General features: G+C 44.0%; 1 protein-coding gene and 1 long non-coding RNA gene across 8 annotated transcripts in view; one reads left to right on the top strand and one right to left on the bottom strand.

The window, feature by feature from the left end:
• The window catches only part of LOC128688501 (uncharacterized), a 784,466-nt gene that overhangs the window by 63,998 nt on the left and 705,594 nt on the right, over positions 1 to 14,874 (top strand). The gene's annotated exons all lie outside the window — the stretch shown is intronic.
• The window catches only part of LOC138852628 (uncharacterized), a 137,726-nt gene that overhangs the window by 3,829 nt on the left and 119,023 nt on the right, over positions 1 to 14,874 (bottom strand). Inside the window, exon 2 of the long non-coding RNA XR_011391922.1 lies at positions 225 to 371. This is a non-coding gene — a long non-coding RNA (uncharacterized lncRNA). The remainder of the gene's footprint in view (positions 1 to 224; positions 372 to 14,874) is intronic.

The raw sequence follows: 14,874 nt of genomic DNA, 5'->3' as shown, positions 1-14,874 counted from the left end.
TGCACGTGCACATTTCAGCTCGATGCAACGTCTTAGCTAGTTGCAGCTCAATTACAGTAATTTAAAGCTAATTAGTACCCTTATAATTTGTTCTTTCGCATAGCCTAAGTGAAACTCAATGGGTCAAGACCAATCATATACTCTTTATTCATGTTTAAATACACTTCAATATTTCTCATATTCGTCTCAGTTCATTTTATATCGTTAATTATTATTAGACTTACGAGGAAAAGTGGGAAATGCGATGGGGCCGCCCAGAGCCTGGGAAATGGAAGGGAGAAAAATTTGATCCCTGGAATGCGAAGGCTGTCTCCAGTTCCCTGGATTAAGAGCCCTTCGCCGGCATCAAGGCATCAATCCTCCTCTCCCACCTGAAGGATATAATCCGATAACAAGAGGTTATTACGGTAGTTTGCAATCATGTCCACCTGTTATAACTAGTGCCAGGTAGTGCCAAGTAGTGCCAGGCTCTACCTCCAACTAATTTAAACTTGCCACCTCACACACACGCACACACACACACACACACACACACACACATACACATACACACACACACACACACACTTACACACACACACACACACAAACACACACACACACACACACACACACACACACACACACACACACACACACACACACACACACATACACACACACACACACACACACACTCGCTCCATCTTTTCTGCTTTGTTTTTCGCTGACGAGTGCCATTGGGTGCCAGGCACTTTATGGAGAGTGGGAGTGGAGGGAAGTGGAGGGGGTTGAACCTGACAGACAAGTGCCACCAGTTTTCGCTTACAGCTGTCAGTTGGTAATCCCTCTGAGGGTTATTGACAGCTGCGAGGTAAAAGGATTTGACTGCTGCCAGCCACAGTACAGTGTCTCTCTCGCTACTACACACGGAGGATCAAGCCTACACCACTTGTTCTCAGTGACCCACACTACTTTGACGCTGCATGTAATCATAATAATAATATAATAATAACAATAATAATAATAATAATAATAATAATAATAATAATAATAATAATAATAATAATAATAATAATAATAATAATAATAATAATAATAATAATAATAAAATGATAATAATAAAATAATAATAATAATAACAATAATAATAATAATAATAATAATAATAATAATAATAATAATAATAATAATAATAATAATAATAATAATAACAATAATGTAGACGGGAAAAGGGGAAAAAGAGGGAGGAAAGAGGTAAAAGGAAGGAGGGAAGACACTATGTATAGGGAGTGAGGTTAGGAAGATACGTGAAGGAGAGAAGTAAATGAGAATACGAAATAGGCTGAGAGAGAGAGAAAGAGAGAGAGAGAAGACAGGAGACAAGAGAGAGGCGTCGGAAGCAGAGAATTACAAGTGACATTTCATGTTTTCTTTTCATTATGATATTTTCACAGCCTGAAATTTTATTGACTGATATTTATGAGTTAAGAATTATCCTGTGGGATACGAACATATAACTTTTCCTTCTGAAAATAGTGTTTTAAAATTATGGTTACATTGTCGGTGATATCAATTTATTTCCTGTATTGTTTTTACTTGGAAAGACTACCGTGTATTATCTAGGTATTTTAGTCAAGGACAGAAGAGTAGAAGGCTCTCTTCCCATCCTCCACTCCCTCTGACCACAGCCGCCATGAAAAATGGTGGGAAAATGTACCATACCATATTGGAAAAAATACTTGGAATTTGCAGGAGAGATGGAAGTAGATGAAAGATTTAGGGGTTACAACTATTTCAACTTAATGAGTGCTGTTACTAGCTTGAATTACTCATGTTGCTCTACTGCCACTCAGAGAGGCGTGTATACCAGTGGTTCTACCATGACTATCACAGTTCTCTAATTATACCACTATTCGCTATTACTATTATTGACTCAGTTGCCTCATTGTCAACTGATCTTCCTGGTACAGTTGCTGAACAAATATTAATCCATTAAGTTCAGATTGCCCCATCTTTTGTCTGTATGTGTGGATTTAGTGAGTGAGTGAATCAGGTAGCGAGTGCACCAGGCAACATCTCGCTCCTGTCCTCCCTCAACATACCATGTTGGTCTCTCTGTGACTTATCATCACGTTTTCTGACATATAAAACAATTTGGGATGACAGAGTAAACATGTAGGTGCTGAAGGGTCTGTCAGCTCCTCTGACTAGACCACGATGCATTTCTGCAGTTGCACTTGCTACCGCATTGTATGACCCTTGTAGGTTTAGCGTTACTTTTTGATAATAATAATAATAATAATAATAATAATAATAATAATAATAATAATAATAATAATAATAATAATCGCAGCTAACATTCGAATATTTCATGTCTAACTTCTATAGATGTTATCGATGTGAGTTGTTGTTTGTGCTGACTTGCTGGACTGTAAGGTGAAATATTTAAATGTTCACAGTTTTTATATAAATACATTTGACAGTCATGTCTGCCTATCACTCAGCACCTCAGTAGCGAATGTGCTGGTGTATGTGTTCTATTGTGTCATGTATCCCAACCAGCACCTCAGAGCCATGTGTTTACTGCTGTAGGTGGCTCATGTGTCATGAATCCCTATTAGAACCATTGTGTGCTGGTGAAGGTCGGTAATGTGTCATGTATCCCTATCAGAAGCATGTGTGTGCTTGTGTAAGCTCTTCACGTGTCATTTAGTGAGCGTCCTGGAGAGTGGGATCCATACGTCGATACTGTTACCAATACTGTCACGTATTATTGGCATTGTCTGGCGGGGGTCCACCGCGGCTCTCACAGTACTGGCTACACTGTTCTCATCCTCGACTGTGACCCTGACTTACACCACTACACCGCTCCCGTCCTCGACTGTGACCCTGACTTACACCACTACACCGCTCCCGTCCTCGACTGTGACCCTGACTTACACCACTACACCGCTCCCGTCCTCGACTGTGACCCTGACTTACACCACTACACCGCTCCCGTCTTCGACTGTGACCCTGACTTACACCATTACACTGTTCTCGTCCTCGTCTCCCCTCTCCCTCCCCCCTAACCAAACCCCCTGCCCCCTCCCCCTCCCTCCCCCCTCCCCAGAGAAAAAGTCACAAGATTGAATCTCACATTTTATTGCGAATTAAATAAATCTTTAATGCAGCGAAATACGATTTCCTGTTACTCTATATTTCACCTCTTCTTCTCCTCCAGTTCACCTGTTCTCCTCTCTAGTTCACTTGTTTTCCTCCAGTTCGCTTGTTTTCTTCTGGTTCACCTGTTATCCATTCCCCCCCCCTGTTTTCCTATAGTTCCCCCGTTTAGTTCCTCTGTTCTCCTCTAGTTCACTTATTCTGCTTTTGCTCACCTGTTCTTTTGTTATGCTGTTATACTTTTGTTCATTTATTCTACCCTAGTTTTTCCCCTATTAGTATCTCTTAAAATCCTTCGATTTTTTTTTTGCAGCTGTTCTTCCTCTATCCTTCTATCTTCATTGCTTCCCCCATCCTCATCCTCCTTTATCCATTTCCTTTGCTCACTCTTCTATTCTCTTATTCTCTCACATAGACTACCCAATTTTATTTTTTTTCGGCTCCAATATACATACATATATATATATATATATATATATATATATATATATATATATATATATATATATATATATATATATATATATATATATATATATATATATATATATACATATATATATATATATATATATATATATATATATATATATATATATATATATATATATATATATATATATGCGTGTGTGTGTGTGTCGTGCAGAATGGGTAAAATTGGTCAATTAGCCAAAACTCATTTAAAAATTAAGTCCTTCCTAAATTTTTCTCTTATACGTTTAAAAATATTTTTTCATTTATGTTAATGTAAAAATTAATAATTTTGTATCAAAAGAATCTTAGAAAACTTACCTAACCTTATTATAACAAGAACAATTTAATTTAGCCTAATCCAACTAAATATACTTTAGATAAGTTTAAAATAATTTAATAATACACAAACACAATGAAATATATTTTTTTCGATAGGTTCAGAATGATTTTTGTGAAATTATTGCATACACAAATTTTCACTTGCCTTATTCGGCAAGAAGAGCGTTGTTATTTAAGCCAAAATCGCACGACAGACAGACAGACAGACACACACACACACACACACACACATACACACACACACACACACACACACACACACACACACACACATACACATAACACACACACACGCACACACACGAACACACACACACACACACACACACACATACGCACACACACACACACACACACAAATACACACACAAATGCACACAAATACACACACACACACACACACACACACACACACACACACACGCACACGCATACACACATGCATATACTACAGGCCTAGTGTCTAATCGACATGTGCCTAGGACAAAATGGTAACTAACACATACACACATACACACGCACACACATACATACACACACACACACACACACACACACACACACACACACACACACACACACACACACACACACACACACACACACACACACACACACACACACACACACACACACACACAGAGTATACCTCGACCGCGACAGAACACAAGAAGAAAGGACTACACTGAAAGAGAGGGTACAGAGACGCAAGGAGGAACGAGAGGCAATGACGAAGATGAGCAGGACCCAGACACAGGAGGAAGGGCAAACACACCCCACAGAATCTCCCATCAAAAGACTCCAACTGCGACATTCCCAACGCAACTGAGCAACCTATACTATAAACCCACTCACTGTTCCCTCTGCCACCAACCCCCATATCACAAACCTCACCCCAACAGCTGTCCCTTATGGACATTCTGACCCCACCCCCATCATCACAAACCCCACCTACACCACAGCCCCATATAGGCCCCCACCAAGGCTCTCGCTCCCCCAACCCCAATATTCTTGCATGACCACAATGATAGAAAAGAAACTGAGAGTTTGGTACACAAACGCGGATGGAATAACGAATAAACATGAGGAGTGGAACGAAAGAATCAGTGAGAAATCCCCAGACATCATAGCAGTCACAGAAACAAAACTCGCTGAGACAATAACAGACACAATCTTCCCAACGGGATATCAGATCCTGAGGAAAGATAGAAGGAGTAGAGGGGAAGGAGTGGTTGCACTGCTCATAAAACACCGATGGGGATTTGAGGAAATGGAAGGCATGGACATGATTGGAGAAAGAGACTACATTGTAGGTACAATTCAGTCCGGAGAACATAAAGTAGTCATTGGAGTGATGTATAACCCACCACAGAACTGCAGGAGGCCAAGAGAGAAGTACGAAGAAAACAACAGGGTGATGGTGGACACACTGGCTGAGGTGGCAAGAAGAGCTCACTCGAGCAGAGCAAAGTTACTGGTAATGGGCGATTTCAACCACTAGGAAAACCTGGAGCCACATGGGGGTCCCGAAACATGGAGAGCCAAGATGATGGATGTGGTACTTGAAAACCTCATGCATCAACATGTCAGGGAAACTGCCAGAGAGAGAGGGGAGGATGAGCCAGCAAGACTGTGTTCACCCTGAGCAGTTCAGACATTGAGGACATCACTTACGAGAGGCCCATTGGAGCTAGCGATCACGTGGTTCTGAGCTTTGATTATATAGTAGAGTTACAAGTGGAGAAGGTAACAGGAACTGAAGGGGACAGGACAAACTATAAAAGGGGGGACTACACAGGTATGAGAAACTTCCTGCAGGAGGTTCAGTGGGACAGAGAAATGGTAGGAAAATCAATAAACGACCTGATGGAATATGTGGCAACAAAGTGCAAGGAGGCAGAGGAAAGGTTTGTTTCCAAGGGAAACAGAAATAATAGGAAGACCAAAACGAGTCCTTCGTTTACCCGAAGGTGTAGAGAGGCAAAAACTAAGTGCAACAGAGAATGGAAAAGGTACAGGAGGTATAGGACCCAGGAAAACAAGGAGATTAGTAGAAGAGCCAGAAACGAGTATGCACAGATAAGGAGGGAGGCCCAGCAACAGTATGAAAACGACATAGCATCGAAAGTCATATCTGACCCGAAACTGCTGTATAGCCACATTAGGAGGAAGACAACAGTCAAGGACCAGGTGATAAGGCTGAGGAAAGAAGGTGGAGAACTCACAAGAAACGATCAAGAGGTATGTGAGGAGCTCAACACGAGATTTAAGGAAATATTTACAGTAGAGACAGGAAGGCCTCTGGGGGGACAGACCAGATGGGGACACCAGCAAGGAATACACCAACAAGTGTTGGACGACATACATACAGATGAGGAGGAGGTGAAGAAACTGCTAAGGGACATCGATACCTCAAAGGCAATGGGACCGGACAACATCTCCCCGTGAGTCCTTAGAGAGGGAGCAGATATGTTGTGCGTGCCACTTATCACAATCTTCAACACGTCCCTGGAAACTGGGCAACTACCTGAGGTATGGAAGACGGCAAATGTAGTTCCCATTTTTAAAAAAGGAGACAGAAAAGAGGCACTAAACTATAGACCTGTGTCATTGACGTGTATAGTATGCAAAGTTATGGAGAAGATTATCAGGAGGAGAGTGGTGGAGCACCTGGAACGGAACAAGAGTATAAATGCCAACCAGTACGGATTCATGGAAGGCAAATCCTGTGTCACAAACCTTCTGGAGTTTTATGATAAAATAACAGAAGTAAGACACGATAGAGAGGGGTGGGTTGATTGCATCTTCTTGGACTGCAAGAAGGCCTTTGACACAGTTCCTCACAAGAGATTAGTGCAGAAGCTAGAGCATCAGGCGCATATAACAGGAAGGGCACTGCAATGGATCAGAGAATACCTGACAGGGAGGCAACAACGAGCCATGGTACGTAATGATGTATCACAGTGGGCACCTGTGACGAGCGGGGACTCACAGGGGTCGGTCCTAGGACCAGTGCTATTTTTGGTATATGTGAACGACATGATGGAAGGGTTAGACTCAGAAGTGTCCCTGTTTGCAGATGATGTGAAGTTAATGAGGAGAATTAAATCAGATGAGGACCAGGCAGGACTTCAAAGAGACCTGGACAGACTGGACACCTGGTCCAGCAAATGGCTTCTCGAATTTAATCCTGCCAAATGCAAAGTCATGAAGATAGGGGAAGGGCACAGAAGACCACAGACAGAGTATAGGCTAGGTGGCCAAAGACTGCAAACCTCACTCAAGGAGAAAGATCTTGGGGTGAGTATAACACCGAGCATGTCTCCGGAAGCACACATCAATCAGATAACTGCTGCAGCATATGGGCGAGTGGCAAACCTGAGAACAGTATTCCGATACCTTAGTAAGGAATCGTTCAAGACACTGTACACCGTGTATGTCAGGCCCATACTGGAGTATGCAGCACCTGTTTGGAACCCGCACTTGATAAAGCACGTCAAGAAACTAGAGAAAGTACAAAGGTTTGCGACAAGGTTAGTTCCAGAGCTAAGGGGAATGTCCTATGAAGAAAGATTAAGGGAAATCGGCCTGACGACACTGGAGGACAGGAGGGTCAGGGGAGACATGATAACGACATATAAAATACTGCGTGGAATAGACAAGGTGGACAAAGACAGGATGTTCCAGGGAGGGGACACAGAAACAAGAGGCCACAATTGGAAGTTGAAGACACAAATGAGTCAGAGAGATATTAGGAAGTATTTCTTCAGTCATAGAGTTGTAAGGCAGTGGAATAGCCTAGAAAATGACGTAGTGGAGGCAGGAACCATACACAGTTTTAAGACTAGATTTGATAAAGCTCATGGAGCGGGGAGAGAGAGAGGGCCCAGTAGCAACCGGTGAAGAGGCGGGGCCAGGAGCTAAGACTCGACCCCTGCAACCACAAATAGGTGAGTACAAATAGGTGAGTACACACACACACACACACACACACACACACACACACAGTAACAAGGGGACATAGTTGGAAGCTGAAGACACAGATGAATCACAGGGATGTTAGGAAGTATTTCTTCCGCCACAGAGTAGTCAGTAAGTGGAATAGTTTGGGAAGCGATGTAGTGGAGGCAGGATCCATACATAGCTTTAAGCAGAGGTATGATAAAGCTCACGGCTCAGGGAGAGTGACCTAGTAGCGATCAGTGAAGAGGCGGGGCCAGGAGCTCGGACTCGACCCCCGCAACCTCAACTAGGTGAGCACAACAACTAGGTGAGTACACACACACCCAAAAACACACACACACACACACACACACACACACACACACACACACACACACATACACACACACACACATGCACACATACACTTGACACGCAAAAAGAGGCTAAGTGTCTATCGACAAGTGCCTTTGACAAACGGTAACATAAAAAAACTACCATAGTCAGAAACACACACACACACACACACACACACACACACTCAAAAAAAAAAAAAATAGCCAACTTCCCGTAATTTCCAGAGGCGGGTAAAAGCAACACCCGGCACGTCTTTTGCAACAAGACAATTGCAGACTGCAGTCGCTGGCTTCCTTCACTAGTACAGCCGGGCCGAACAAATCCCATTGATTGACCGGTCGCTAGTGATTTAGCGCAATTATCTCCTCCCTCCCCCCTCCCGGTCACACTCCTTCAGCAGCAAGAGCAGCAGCATCAACAGCAGCAGCAGCAACAGCAGCAGCAACAACAGCAGCAGCAGAAAGAGCAGCAGCAGCATCAACAGCAGCTGCATCAACAGCATCAACAGCAGCAGCAGCAACAGCAGCAGCATCAACAGCATCGACAGCAGCAGCAGCAACAACAGCAGCAGCATCAACAGCAGCAGCATCAACAGCAGCAGTATCAACAGCAGCAGCATCAACAACAGTAGCAGCAACTGCAGCAGCATTAGCAGCAGCAGCAGCAGCATCAACAATATCAATACTAGCAGCATCAACAGCAGCAACATCAACAGCAGCAGCTACATCAATAACATCGGCAACATCAACAACAGCAGCATTAGCAGCAGCAGCATCAACATCATCAACATGAGCTGCATCAACATCATCAACGTCAATAGCATCAGCAGCAGAAGAATCAATATTAACAGCAACAGCTCAATCGAGAGCAACAGCACTACCACCGACAAGAATAACGGCAAGAACGCCAACAAACAGCAACAACGACAAATACACTAACAGCTGCAGCAAGAGCAACAAACACGGAGGCCTGTGAAGACAACTGCAGTAACTCTCACAAGATGACGCTTGTGAGCACCTGCTACCCTGGTGGGAGAGTGTGGGAGAGTGTGAGAGAATGTGAGTGTGAGTGTAAAAGAGCGTGGGAGCATATGGGAGAGTATGTGGAGCACAGAATGATGTGTGAGTGGAACTCTGAATGGTGTGTGTGGAACCCAGAATTGTTTGTGTGGAACCCAAGATGGAGTGTGAGTGGAGCCCAGAATGTTGTGAGTGGAGCCCAGAATTGTGTAAGTGCAAAACTGAATTGTGTGAGTGGAGCCCAGAATGGTGTGTGAGTGAAGCCCACAATGATGTGAGTGGAGGGCAGAATGGTGTGTGAATGGAGCCCAGAATGGTGTGTGAGTAGAGCCTAGAATGGTGTGAGTGGAGCCCACAATGGTGTGAGTGGGGCCCAGAATGGTGTGTGAGTGGAGCTCAGAATGGTGTGAGAGTGGAGCTCAGAATGGTGAGTGGACCCTAGAATGGTGTGTGAGTGAAGCCCATAATGGTGTGAGTGGAGGCCAGAATGGTGTGTTAGTAGAGCCCATATTGATTATATTATTAAAATTAAGAGCCTCCCTCGTGCGCATGGAGGTCCTCTTCAGAGGATCACGGTCATTTTACCAGCCATTTTTGCTTCTCCATTCAGTTTGGCTCAGTCTGCCGAACCGTTTCCTGAGATTAAAAGACCTTCTCACTTTTTTAACGTCTGTTTGATCTGTTTAACCTCCCGTTTGATCTACTCTTTAACATCGCATCTGTTTACGGTCTTGAACAGCCCTGTTAAGGCTGGTTAGAGACGGTCACGACAGTATTATGGTACGATGCTCACGCTAGCAAGCGCACACACACACGCACATAGGTAGTAATATAGAGCTTGTAGTTTAACTAAAGACGAAGAGAGATAGAGAGAGAGAGAGAGAGAGAGAGAGAGAGAGAGAGAGAGAGAGAGAGAGAGAGAGAGAGAGAGAGAGAGAGAGAGAGAGAGAGAGAGAGAGAGAGAGAGAGAGAGAGAGAGAGATGAGGGAGAGAGAGGCAGCTAAGTTATGCTGGTCACGTCTTAAGGTTTCTGGTTTACGACGGCTTTTTCTGTTAACATTATGTTCCTTTTCTCTCTCCCTACCTCTTTCCCTTCCCCCTCCGTTTTTTTTTTTTGTACCCTCTCCTCACCTCCGTCTTTCTTTCCCTTTTGTTTTCTCTCTCTCTCTCTATCTCCATCTCGTTCTCTCTCTCTCCCTTCCTCTGTCTTCTATCTCGAATTCCTTTTCATGTATTTTGGAACCAAGAGCTTTAATCAAGACCCTGAAGCAAGAGCTTGAACCAAGAGCTGTAGCCAGGAGCTGGAGCTAAGATCTGGAACCAAGATCTGGAGCCAAGAGCTGGAGTCAAGAGTTGGAATCAAAAACTGTCTTTAAAATTCAACAATTATTCTCATTTGCTACATTATTCTAATTATCTCGCGCGAGTTAAAGTTAGAACTCCCCTCCACTATCTTGTTTGTCATGATAAAATATGAGAGAATGAGGCGCCGAGTGACTGATTGCTGATTGAGTGATGTCCTCCGACAACTCTCACATTATTGTGCCTGTGACTGCCCGTCTTGTGGCGTAAGAGCTATTTAAGTGTGGCGTAATAGATATTTAAGTGTATCTTATTGTAGCACAATATTTCTGCAATAAATACACTAGTTTGCTACAGAAGCTCATTTAATGGCCTTCCCTAACGTTATATACGTGTGAAATGGTTGACATATTAGGACCATTAATGGCTTTATGTATCAAATGGGCTTACGTATATATAGAATTGAAATATTCTTTATATTATAAAATATAAATATTTAATTCCTTCCGGTAATGTATGGATGACTTTCAAGATTGAAAGTGCAACAATCCACAAAATTGAGAAGCTGATTTAAAATATACACGTATTGTTAGTAATAAATCAATGGCGAAATTTTGAGTTTTCTTCTCAACCAAAACTTGATTTATTGATTTAGTTACATAGAGCGTTAAAATAGTAACATTATATTTATGAAACGTACAAATAGGGAAGAGGATAAAAAACGTAGCCAGCTGTGGGTCAAAGATTAATGTTTGAATGCCGTAGAATATATTCAAACACGAGTCATTCTAGGAATGATCGTAGACGTAGTGATGTTCATTAGGGAGGAGCTGCCCGTTTTGTGGAATAAAAGTGTGGTACTGTGATAACATTCAGTCTGAACGTATAAGTAAGGCCACCTACGTCTCTCTGATGGTGCAGGTTCTACTGAAAAGATAGCTCTAACGAAACTGTATCCAGACGAGTGATAAGTCGCCTTGTACGGTTCTCTGTGCTGTCCAGAAGTCTCAGATGAGACGAATGGCAGACAAGCTTTGCAGCCTCTGCTGTCAAACAGTTACGAGATGCGTCTTAGTGCTATAAACCTCTTGGCTGCCTTGCTTGCAAGATTTACCTCGTGATTCTTTATAGGCATTCTGAAATCAAATTTCTCGCCTAGGATTCCACCTCATCCCTCTTCCAGTCATTATTATCACAGCTTCTGATATCAACATCATGCTGTCTAGAGACCAGCATATGTGCTTTCTCAGACGTACATGCATTCTTCCATGGATGGTTCTCATCAGCTTGATAAAACTGTAGGCTGGTGGTTAATATGTCTGATAACGGTAGGCATCTTCCTTGTTAAGTAAATGTCAGAGCAAAGTCATGCGGATCTGTGATGAGTTGAAGTAAGATACTGAAGAAGATATTCCATGACGTAACATATCACTACCTTGTGGAACACTGGCTCTGCTCCATTAAGAACTACTATAAGAGACGTATTATTAAAGTAGTCACCAAAATGTAGTGTAAAACAGAAGACTCCATGAGCTTGTAGTTTTACTAAGAGTCTCTGGTGCTTTATACGGACGAAAGCGACAGCAATGTCCAGTGCTACTACACAGCTGATCTTAGATACATCATATAGTAGTGAGGTTTAACAGTTCAACTGTAGATTCTCTCTCTCTCTCTCTCTCTCTCTCTCTTTCTCTCTCTCTCTCTCTCTCTCTCTCTCTCTCTCTCTCTCTCTCTCCTCTCTCTCTCTCTCTCTCTCCTCTCTCTCTCTCTCCTCTCTCTCTCTCTCTCTCTCTCTCCTCTCTCTCTCTCTCTCTAACTCTCTCTCTCTCTCTCTTTCCAACACACAGCTTCAGACGAAATACTTCTCCAGATCTCAAATACCATGTATGAATCTTGCAGACTCGTGATCTTTCACTGCCTTCCCAACTCCTTCTCCTTCCCTTACTACCTCCCTCCTTCCCTCCCTCACTACCTCCCACCTTCCCTCCCTCACTACCTCCCTCCTTCCCTCCCTCACTATCTCACTACCTCCCTCCTTCCTTCCCTCGCTACCTCCCTCCTTCCCTCCGTCATTACCTCCTCCCTTCCTCCCCTCCCCACTACCTCCCTCCTTCCCTCCCTCACTACCTCCTCCTTCCCTTCCTCACTACCTCCCTCCTTCCCTCCTCTACTACCTCCCTCCTTCCCCTTCTACCTCACCTCCTTCCCCTCCTTCCCTCCCCACTACCTCTTCCCTTCCCTCCTCACTACCTCCCTCCTTCCCTCCCCTCACTACCCTCCTCCCCTCCTTCCCTCCCCTCACTACCTCCCTCCTTCCCTCCATCACTACCTCCCTCCATCCCTCCCTCCTACCTCCCTCCTTCCTCCCTCACCACTCCCCTCCTTCCCTCCTCACTACCTCCCTCCTTCCTCCCCTCACTACCTCTCTCCTTCCCTCCTCACTACCTCCTCCATCCCTCCCTCACTACCTCCCTCCTTCCCTCCCTCACTACCTCCCTCCTTCCCTCCCTCACTACCTCCCTCCTTCCCTCCCTCACTACCTCCCTCCTTCCCTCCTCACTACCTCCTCCCTTCCCTCCATCACTGCCTCCTCTTCCCTCCCCTCACTACCTCACTCCTCCCTCCTTACCCTCCCTCCTTCCCTCCCTCACTACCTCCCTCCTTCCCTCCCTCACTACCTCCCTCCTTCCCTCCATCACTACCTCCCTCCTTCCCTCCCTCACTACCTCCCTCCTTCCCTCCCCTCACTCCCTCCCTCCCTTCCCTCCCCTCACTACCTCCCTCCTTCCCTCCAACACTACCTCCCTCCTTCCCTCCATCACTACCTTCCTCCTTCCCTCCCTCACTCCCTCCCTCCTTCCCTCCCTCACTATCTCCCTCCTTCCCTCCCTCACTACCTCCCTCCCCCCCTGCTCCCTGTCTCTATTTCTGATTGAAACTTCATCTTCACATTTCACGAGTAATATCCGGAAAAGATTACTGAGCTGTATAGAGTGGCGGTGTTAAGCGTTTACGAGAGAGAGAGAGAGAGAGAGAGAGAGAGAGAGGGAGACAGACAGACACAGATAGATAGATAGATAGATAGATAGATAGATAGGTAGATAGATTGATATATAGATGGATATATATATTATATATATATATATATATATATATATATATATATATATATATATATATATATATATATATATATATATATATATATATATATATATATATATATATATATATATATATATATATATGACCACACCTGAGCGTCACTAGCTGCAAAGCAATATGTTTCTTATACCAATGGACAACAAGAGTCATTATCACAGTAATTAACCAAACATTGCAAGTAATAACATAGGTTTTGTTATAGGAATCAAAGTCAATTTGAAGTGGATAAATCTCGATAGATGATCAATTCTAAGTGTACAGTACCTGAGTCATCCCTCTCAGTGTACAGTACCTGAGTCATCCCTCTCAGTGTACAGTACCTGAGTCATCCCTCTCAGTGTACAGTACCTGAGTCATCCCTCTCAGTGTACAGTACCTGAGTCATCCCTCTCAGTGTACAGTACCTGAGTCATCCCTCTCAGTGTACAGTACCTGAGTCATCCCTCTCAGTGTACAGTACCTGAGTCATCCCTCTCAGTGTACAGTACCTGAGTCATCCCTCTCAGTGTACAGTACCTGAGTCATCCCTCTCAGTGTACAGTACCTGAGTCATCCCTCTCAGTGTACAGTACCTGAGTCATCCCTCCCCAGTGTACAGTACCTGAGTCATCCCTCTCAGTGTACAGTACCTGAGTCATCTCCTCAGTGTACAGTACCTGAGTCATCCCTCTCAGTGTACAGTACCTGAGTCATCCCCTCTCAGTGTACAGTACCTGAGTCATCCCTCTCAGTGTACAGTACCTGAGTCATCCCTCTCAGTGTACAGTACCTGAGTCATCCCTCTCAGTGTACAGTACCTGAGTCATCCCTCTCAGTGTACAGTACCTGAGTCATCCCTCTCAGTGTACAGTACCTGAGTCATCCCTCTCAGTGTACAGTACCTGAGTCATCCCTCTCAGTGTACAGTACCTGAGTCATCCCTCTCCAGGTGTACAGTACCTGAGTCATCCCCTCTCAGTGTACAGTACCTGAGTCATCCTCTCAGTGTACAGTACCTGAGTCATCCCCTCTCAGTGTACAGTACCTGAGTCATCCCTCTCAGTGTACAGTACCTGAGTCATCCCTCTCAGTGTACAGTACCTGAGTCATCCCTCTCAGTGTACAGTACCTGAGTCATCCCTCTCAGTGTACA

Source organism: Cherax quadricarinatus, chromosome 13 (genome assembly GCF_038502225.1).
Source record: "Cherax quadricarinatus isolate ZL_2023a chromosome 13, ASM3850222v1, whole genome shotgun sequence".
NCBI classification, from domain to species: Eukaryota; Metazoa; Arthropoda; class Malacostraca; order Decapoda; family Parastacidae; genus Cherax; species Cherax quadricarinatus.
This window is presented reverse-complemented; position numbering and strand designations above follow the sequence as displayed.